The sequence below is a fragment of the Equus asinus genome, chromosome X, assembly GCF_041296235.1.
Source record: "Equus asinus isolate D_3611 breed Donkey chromosome X, EquAss-T2T_v2, whole genome shotgun sequence".
In the NCBI taxonomy this organism is placed as follows: Eukaryota; Metazoa; Chordata; class Mammalia; order Perissodactyla; family Equidae; genus Equus; species Equus asinus.
Window position 1 is genome coordinate 56,624,791 of NC_091820.1, and position 7,802 is coordinate 56,632,592.

At 40.4% G+C, this 7,802-nt stretch overlaps 1 long non-coding RNA gene across 1 annotated transcript; it reads right to left on the reverse strand.

Annotated features, from left to right (window-relative positions):
• Positions 1–1,190: 1,190 nt before the first annotated feature.
• On the reverse strand, positions 1,191–7,161 carry LOC123282332 (uncharacterized). Its single transcript, XR_006522402.2, has 3 exons — positions 6,755–7,161; positions 5,048–5,122; positions 1,191–4,458 (listed from the first exon to the last, which is right to left on the reverse strand). It is a non-coding gene; the product is annotated as an uncharacterized lncRNA (long non-coding RNA).
• Positions 7,162–7,802: the final 641 nt, after the last annotated feature.

Genomic DNA, 7,802 nt, shown 5'->3' on the forward strand with positions numbered 1-7,802 from the left:
AGAAATCATTCAATGTCTACCCTCAGGCCACAATGGAATTAGAATAGAAATCAGTAACAGAAAGTTAACTGGAAAATCCAGAAATAGGTGGAGATTAAACAACATACTTCTACGTAACACATGGATCAAAGAAGAAAACCTCAAGAGAAATTTTTAAAGATTTTGAACTAAATGAAAATAAGTACACAACTTATCAAAATGTGTGGGGTGCAGCAAAAGCAATGCTTAGAGGGAAATTCATAGCATTGAATGCCTCTATCAGAAAAAAAGAAAGATCTGAAGTCAATAATCTAAGTTTCCACCTTAGGAAATGAGAAAAAAATAGAAAATTAAATCCAAAGTAAGCAGAAGAAAAGAAATAATAAGAATTAGAGCAGAAATCGATGCAATTGAAAGCAGAAAATCAATAGAGAAAATCAATGAAAGCAAAAGCTGAGTCTTTGAGAAGATAAGTAAAATCGATAAGCCTCTGGCCAGGCTAACTAAGAAAAAAAGAGGACACAAATGACCAATATCAAAAAGGAAGGATGGGTCATCACTACAGATCTGTGAACATTAAAATGACAATAAAGGAATAACATGGACAACTCCAAGCCCAAAAGTTTGATAATCTAAGTGAAATGGACCAATTCCTTGAAAGCTGAGCAGACAAAATTTACACAATAAGAAATAAATGATCTAAGTAGGCCTATATATAAATGAAATTGAATCAATAACCTTCCAAAACAGAAAGCACCAGACCCAGATGGGTTCACTGGTGAATTCTACTAATCATTTAAGGAAGAAATCATACCAATTCTTCTACAATCTCTTTCAGAGGATAGAAGCAAAGGGAATACTTCCTAACTCATTCTATGAGGCCAGCATTACCCTAACACCAAAACCAGACAAAGACATTACAAGAAAAGAAAACTACAGACCAATATCTCTCATGAACATAGATGCAAAAAATCCTCAAGAAAATATTAACAAATAAACTCCAACAATGTATAAAAAGAAATATACACCATGACCAAGTGGGGTTTATCCCAGGTTTGCAAAGCTGGTACAACATTCAAAAATAAATTAATGTAATCAATCACATCACTAGGCTAAAAAAGAAAAATGACTTGATCATATCAATAGATGCTGAAAAAGCATTTGATAAAATCCAACACCCATTCATGATAAAAACTCTCAGTAAACTAGGAATAGAGGGGAACTTCCTCTACTAAATACATAACATCTACAAAAAGACCTAAGCTCACATCATACTTAATGATGAGAAACTCAAAGCTTTCCCATTAAGATCAGGAACAAGTCAAGCGTGTCTTCTCTCACCACTCCTTTTCAACATCGTATTGGAAGTTCTAGCTAATACAACAAGACAGAAAAAGGAAAGAAAAGTCATACAGATTGGGAAGGAAGCAATAAAAATGTCTTTGTTTGCAAATGACATGATTGTTTATGTAGAAAATATGGAAGAATCAACAAAAAACTCCTGGAACTAATAAGCAATTATAGCAAGGTTGCAGGATACAAGGTTAATATACAAAAGTCAATCGCTTTCCGAAATACCAGGAAGGAACACGTGGAATTCGAAATTAAAAACACAGTACCATTTACATTAGCACTCCAAAAATGAAATACTTCAATATAAATCTAACAAAATATTTACAAGATATATATGAGGAAAACTACAAAATTCTGATGAACAAAAGCAAAGAAGGAGAGTTACCCCATGTTCGTAGACTGGAAGACTCAATATTGTCAAGATGTCAGTTCTTACCAACTTTTTTTTTTCCTTTTTCTCCCAAAGCCCCCCCGGTACATAGTTGTATATTCTTCATTGTGGGTCCTTCTAGTTGTGGCATGTGGGACGCTGCCTCAGCGTGGTTTGATGAGCAGTGCCATGTCCACGCCCAGGATTTGAACCAATGAAACACTGGGCCGCCTGCAGCAGAGCACATGAACTTAACCGCTTGGCCACGGGGCCAGCCCCAGTTCTTACCAACTTGATCTATAGATTCAAAGTAACCCCAATCGAAACCCCAACAAGTTATTTTGTGTTTACTGGTTATCAGCAAACTGATTCTAAAGTTTACATAGAGGCAAAAGACACAGAATAGCCAACACAATATTGAAGGAGAAGAACAAAGTTGGAGGACTGACACAACCCAACGTTAAGACTTACTATAAAGCTACAGTAATCAAGACATTGTGATCTTGGTGAAAAAATAGACAAGGAGATCAGTGGAGCAAAATAGAAATCCCGGAAGTAGACCCATGCACATATAGTCAACTGATCTTTGACAAAGGAGCAAAGGCAATACAATGGTACAAAGACAGTCTTCTCAACAAATGGTGCTGGAACAACTGGAAACCTACATGAAAAAAAGTGAATCTAGAAAGAGACCTTACAGCCCCCACAAAAATTAACTCAAAATGGATCATAGACCTAAATGTAAAACTCAAAGCTGTAAAACTCCTAGGAGATAACATAGGAGAAAACCTAGATGACCTTGGGTATGGCAATGACTTTTTAGATACAACACTAAAGGAACGCTCTATGAAAGAAAGAATTGATAAGCTTGAAATTAAAATGGAAAACTTCTGCTCTGTGAAAGACAATGTCAAGAGAATGAGAGCACAAGCTATAGACTGGGAGAAAATATTTGCAAAAGACACATCTTATAAAAGGCTGTTATCCAAAACATACAAAGAACTCTGAAAACTTAATAATGAGAACACAATCTGATTTAAAAATGGGCCAAAGACCTTAACAGACACCTCAAAGTAGTTTCTGTCTGTAACAGACATCAAAGAAGATATACAAGTGTCGAATAAGCATATGAAAATATGCTCCACATCATATTCCATCAGAAAGATGCAAATTAAAACAATGAGCTATCGCTACACACTTATTAGAATGCCCCAAATCTGGAACACCACCAAATGCTGGTGAGAATATGCAACAGCAGGAACTCTCATTCATTGCTGGTGGACATGAAAATGGAAGATGCTTTAGAAGACAGTTTGGTGGTTTCTGAAAAAACTAAGCATACTCTTACCATGTGTTCCAGAAATTGCACTCCTTGGTATTCACCTAAAGGAGTTGAAAACTTATGTCCACTCAAAAACCTGCACACAGATGTTTATAGCAGCCTTATTCATAATTGCCAAACCTCGGAGGCAATCAAGACGTCCTTCAGTAGGTCAATGGGTAAATAAACTGTGGTACCTCTAGACAATAGAACAGTATTCATTGCTAAAAAGAAATGAGCAATCAAATCGTGAAAAGACATGGAGGAACCTCAAATGCATATTACTAAGTGAAAGAAGCCAATCTGAAAAGGCTACATGCTGTATGATTCCAACTATGTGACATTCTGGAAAAGGCAAAACTGTGGAGACAATAAAAAGATCAGTGGTCACCAGGCGTTGGGGAGGCATGAATAGGCAGAGTACAGAGGATTTTTAGCGCAGTGAAACTATTTTGTATGACACTATAATGATGGATATATGTCCAAACCCATAGAAGGTACAACACCAAGAATGAATCCTAAGATAAACCATGGGCTTTGGGTGATTATGATGTGTCAATGTAGGTTCAACTATAACAACTGTACCACTCTGGCAGGAGAGATTGATAATGGAGTAGGTTATCCTGTATGGGGTAGGGGTATGTGGGAAATCTCTGTACCTTCCTCTCAATTTAGCTGTGAACCTAAAACTGCCCTGAAAATAATTAAAATCAACTGCCAGTACAAGCTGATTCCAGCACACCCATACAGGTGCCTGAGAAACATCTGGGAGGTGTTTAGAAGGCCATCGGAAACACAGGTGTGGAGCTAGCAAGGTTGCAGCTGCTCTGCCGTTGCCTCAGTTCTTGCCCTGACCCAATTCTTCCTGTTGGGCTTGCCCACGCACCTGCCCTCTTGGAATAGACTCCCTCAGCCCTCTCCTAGAGACAAGCAACTCAGGATCAGGAATCTGCCCTCCACAAACCCCTTGGGTTGTAATTTAATCTTTTCTGCCACTGAGAGCAAAAGTGTCTTGCTAGACTCTCCCAGGACACGGTTAAGGCCAGTTCTCACACAAGCACTTTGGCAATATTTCCAAAACTTTAGTCATTTAAGAATCATCTTCATAATTTTTGCCATATCCATGTGACCACTTGTACTATTACTTACTTAACATTTTTCTTTAAATTGCCTTTAAATCAACTCCTCCTCCCTTTTGTACTTTTGCTTCTTTCCAAGCAACAATAGTTAAACTCACCCTAAAAAATCCAGGAGGAAAATGTCACGCTAGAGACCAACATATCCTCTCTCAAGAAATTCAACATAGTCAGCTTGGGACAGATTGCTATTTCTTGAGTTGAAGCCTTGATGAAGTTGTGGACATGTGGTTAGGAGCCGTGTTGTTGTAAAATCCGTAAATTCAAACCCCACTTGGGGTCATGAGATTCCTATGGGGCTGGAGATCAATTAAGAGGGAACATCAGATCCACATTTCCTATTTTACCTCACTACAGGGTACATATTTATTGATAGGGAATAGTGGGGGAGGGGCAGAGGCAGGATCTGGACTATTTACATATATTTCTCTCTATATATAAATCTTTAGGTGAATTCATTCATCTCAGTTTAATATGCTTCTTTTTTTTTTCTTTGAGGAAGATTAGCCCTGAGCTAACTACTGCCAGTGCTCCTCTTTTTTGCTGAGGAAGCCTGGCCCTGAGCTAACATCCGTGCCCATCTTCCTCTACTTTATATGTGGGACGCCTGCCACAGCATGGCGTGCCAAGCGGAGCCACGTCCGTACCCGGGATCCGAACCAGTGAACCCCGGGCCGCCGAGAAGTGGAACGTGCGAACTTAACCGCTGCACCACCGGGCCTGCCCTTCAGTTTAATATGCTTCTGATGGACACCATTATATCCACAAATGGTCACTGTCTGATACACTCACAGGAGTGCCCAGCACCTTTGCCCTTCATCTTAGCAAATAAATGGAGTAAAAATCTTCCCAGAAGAGCGGTAAAGACTACTGACATATTCCACTTACCTTGCACAGATTCCAGAAGAAGATGGGGCAGTCTGCAGATAGACGGATTCTCACACTGGGAATAGCTGGGATGGGCTGGAGGGTTGGAGGTGGGAAGGAACTATCAAAACCTTACTTAGAGCTATAGGACTCACCAACATACAGATGGTACTTGAAATCACTCAGCAAGAGTCTTGGAGTAAGAGGACAAGTGAGGCTAGAATTCTGGGGAACATCTACAGAGAAGGAGGAGCCAGAAGAAGAGAATGAGGAGGAAAATCACGAGCATGATGTCATGGAAGCCAAAGGAAGAGTAACTTTTTAGAAGCGAGATTTGTTCATAGCATTAAATACTACCGAGAAGCTCCCTCTGAAGCCTGTCTGTTAGCTTTTCCAGTAGGGAAGTCACTCATGAGGATAAGGAGTGCACTTTTAGCAGATAGTTGGGGCAGACGCCAAATTGCAGCGTGCCGAATCATGACGGGAAATAAAGAAGTGGAGATAGTGAGTATGAACTATTTTTTCTGAAAACCACAATCTGGGCATTTCTTTTAAAAATAGCAATACCAGTTACCATATGTTAAATAACAAACGTACAGAAGGTGAGCATTAAAATTTCTTTCAATTTCAATAAGCATTTCTTGGGTGCCTTGGCTGTTGGGGATATGAAGAAGAACAAGCTGTGGTCACAATCCCCAAGGTGCCCACAGTGTAGTAGGAGGAGATAGACATAAGGGTCTGGGAGCACAGAGAAGGGGACATAATTTTTGTCAGAAGAAGGGGTTGGGAATCTGAGGAGTCTTGACAGAGGAAATGACATTAGAGCTGGGATTTGAAAGATGAGTGGAAGTTCTCCTGGTGGGGGGGTGGGGAGGGCATTCCATATGAAGGGACACATAAGCAAAGGCTTGTAGATATAAATGTCTCTGTCATGTCTGGAGATGACTAGTGGTTCCGTGCAGACAAATTGCAGGGCTTGACTGTAAAGGGGGTCTTTTAGCTATATTAATGAGTTTGGACTTTAACGTAGATAATGGGAAGCCTGCAGAGTTTTTTTTGAAGCTAGATCGGTCACATGTCCAGAGTTTAGAAGGGTAAAACTGCAAGTGGGGAGACCAGTTGAGACAATTCCATAATTGTCTGAGCATGAGAGGATGAGAACCTGTATCTAAGAGAGTGGCAAGAGGTTGGAGGAGAATGAAACAGAAATAGAGAATAAGGCAGTTGAGCTGATCTAGGAAATAAAGATGATGACCTGACTTTAGATTGGTCATAATGAAATCAGTAAGCTCTTGAGCTCTGGAATCAGGAAGAATGCTAGCTCTGCAACATCCCAATTGTGTGACCTTAGACACATTATTTAACATCTCTGAGCCTCAGCTTCCTCATCTGCAAAATGGGGATAATAAAATACCTATAAATAAGACAAAATAGAGTAAGTACTCAATAAATGTTAGCTATTATTTTTAATATTTTTAGTTTTACTGCAAGCTAAATTTCTGTGACTGATGGAAATGTCCAATAGGCAGGTAGAAATGTGAATTGAAGTGCAAAAGGGAGGTATGGACCAGAGGTTTCTGATTCATCTTAGATAATAATTGATCTTGGAGAGTGGCTGAGCCTCTGCGAAGGGCTGAGAACGGAATTATGCAGAATATTCACATTTAAAAGTGGTAGGAGAAAGGGTACCGAAAATTAGTGGCGTGAGAGGGAGGGAGAGGACCTTACCTTGAAGAGGATCTTTAAATTGCTAAATGCGGTGGCTTCGTCTTTCAGTCCTCAGTTCCTGACACTTCTGCAGCATTGGATGCAAGTGACCTCTTAAAGCCTTCTTTTAGAAACTCTCTTCTTCAGTTTCCATGGCATTCTGTTCTCTTCTATCTTCTCTGATTATGCATAGGATGTCTCAGCTGAAAGCCTTATAGCTGACTTGCTCCAACCCCCTCATTTTACAAATGAGACTAAAGAGCCAGAAAATGGAAGTAGCATGTTCAAGGTTCTTAGTCAGTTGTTCCTTCCTTGTCTTTTCCTCCCCTTTTCTCACTTCCCACTGTTCTTTGCTTTTTGCTCTCCTATACTCTCTTCCTCTTTCTATAAACTCGTCTGTTTGCGTAGCTTCTAGGATTGCCTTTAGGTTTTTGATTGCCAAATTGAAGTCTCCCACCCGTGCCTCTCTCCAGAGCTGCTATCCCCCCTTCCAACAGTCAGCTAGATGTTCCACTGACACCTCCCCCTCAGCATGTCTGAAACATCGTCTTTCCCCACAAGGCTAGCTTCCCCCTTTGACTCCACTACCATACTAATGCCACCTCCATTCTCCTAGTCAGCTAGTCTCTTACCAAATTTGGTGGATCAGTCCTCTATAAATGTGCACGTAGTGCAGTGGTTAAGCACACTGCCTCTAGGGACAAGACCACCTGGGACCAAATCCTGGCTCTGTGATCTTCGGCAAGTGATTTAGTCTGAACCACAGGCCATTAAAGCTGGACGAGATCTTAAAGATACTTACTTCTCCAAGCTTCATCTTTTTCAGAAAAGAAAACTGAATCCTGAAAGGCAAATCCCCATAGCCTGTAAACGGGAGTCAGGATTGGAACTCAGCGCTGTTGAAACCCCAGTCTACTGCACTTGTACTGCACTATATTGCCTCTTGCGATCTTGTTGACTCTGTCACCACTGCCACCTCCCTAGATAGAATATTTATAGCCTCTGCCTGGATTATTGACACAGCCTCCCACATACTCTTGCAACATCTCATCTACCCCATCCTCAGTTC